Genomic DNA, 1691 nt, shown 5'->3' on the forward strand with positions numbered 1-1691 from the left:
AGGGGATGAGGAGGTGGGGACTTTCTTGCCTTGTGAAGAAGTTAAAAAAAAAAAGAAAAAAAAAAGTCTCTCATTCAAAAGATTTTTCCCCAAACCTTCCACACTCCACTCAATTAACATAATTACAACCATTTGCAAAATCAGACAAATACACAGAGGTTGTCACCACCTGGTTTCCTCTTAAAAAAAAACTTCTTGCAAAACTTTTTTTTTAACTTTTGATGATTTTATGACTTTTGTATCAATGGGATTTTTCATTTTATTCCTTAATAATTAATATTAATTGTACACAGGGAGCTGACTGTTTCATTGTATTCCAACTCCACACGTGAAGGGGTTAATCGTCAAGACATTCACTTTCTCTTATGGGATTCTGGGTGTGTGTAAGTTTGTAGGGGATGTATAGAGGCTGCAATGTGTGGTTTTCTTTTTCTCTTTTTTTTTTTTCTAGTTGCCGATTTCCAAGAAATAATGCCCCCCTGGACAGTGGCAACGTTTATAAAATCAGATGTAACTCCTCTCTGGAGGGCTGTTATTTCTAGGATCGAATGTCATTCATTGCGAGGGGCGCCATTTGGAGGCGGCCGCTAGATGGCGCTGTTGAGCAGGTAATGGAGCCGGGAGAGGCTGCTCCGCGCCTGCGCGCTGCACACAGCTCCCTGTATGTCGGGCTGTGAGGCGCCCATTCATAAACCTGCTGGCGTCCATCCCGGGCTGTGAACAGCGGAATTATCAGGGCAGATATCCTGCACTACTGCGGAAAAGGGTTAATGAGGGCTGTAATGGGTTAAGACTAGAATTGATGGATATTACATTCAGTGGATGCAGCCACCCCTCCCCCAGTGTGTAAGGAGCAGACTGTCACCTAAGGAGCTATGGAAGAAATAGGATGGGAGCAAATGGCAGATAGTGGAGTGTTCCTAGAAAGCGACAGAATGTACGAACCCTGCACTCAGAGCAATCTGGGGGATGATAGAAGATAGATGATAATAGATAGATAGATAGATAGATAGATAGATAGATAATATATAATAGATAGATAATAGATAGATAGATAATAGACAGACAGATAATAGATATGGGATAGATAGATAGATAGATAGATATTAGACAGATAGATAGATAATAGATAGATAGATAGATAGATAGATAGATAGATATTAGACAGATAGATAGATAATAGATAGATAGATAGATAATAGATAGATAGATAGATAGATAGATAATAGATAGATAGATAATAGATAGATAGATAATAGATAGATAATAGATAGATAGATAATAGATAGATAGATAATATATAGATAGATAGATAATATATAATAGATAGATAATAGATATGGGATAGATAGATAGATAGATATGGGATAGATGATAGATAATAGATAAATAGATAGATAGATAGATAGATAGATATTAGACAGATAGATAGATAATAGATAGATAGATAGATAGATAATAGATAGATAGATAATAGATAGATAATAGATAGATAATAGATAGATAGATAATAGATAGATAGATAATAGATAGATAGATAATAGATAGATAGATAATAGATAATAGATAGATAATGGATAGATGATAGATAGATAATAGATAGATAATAGATAGATAATAGATAGATAGATAAATAGATATTGTGCCTTTAGGGCATGGTAAACCGTAATCCCGTTATGTGGGGACATGAT

This window comes from Ranitomeya imitator, chromosome 6 (assembly GCF_032444005.1).
Source record: "Ranitomeya imitator isolate aRanImi1 chromosome 6, aRanImi1.pri, whole genome shotgun sequence".
Classification (NCBI taxonomy): Eukaryota; Metazoa; Chordata; class Amphibia; order Anura; family Dendrobatidae; genus Ranitomeya; species Ranitomeya imitator.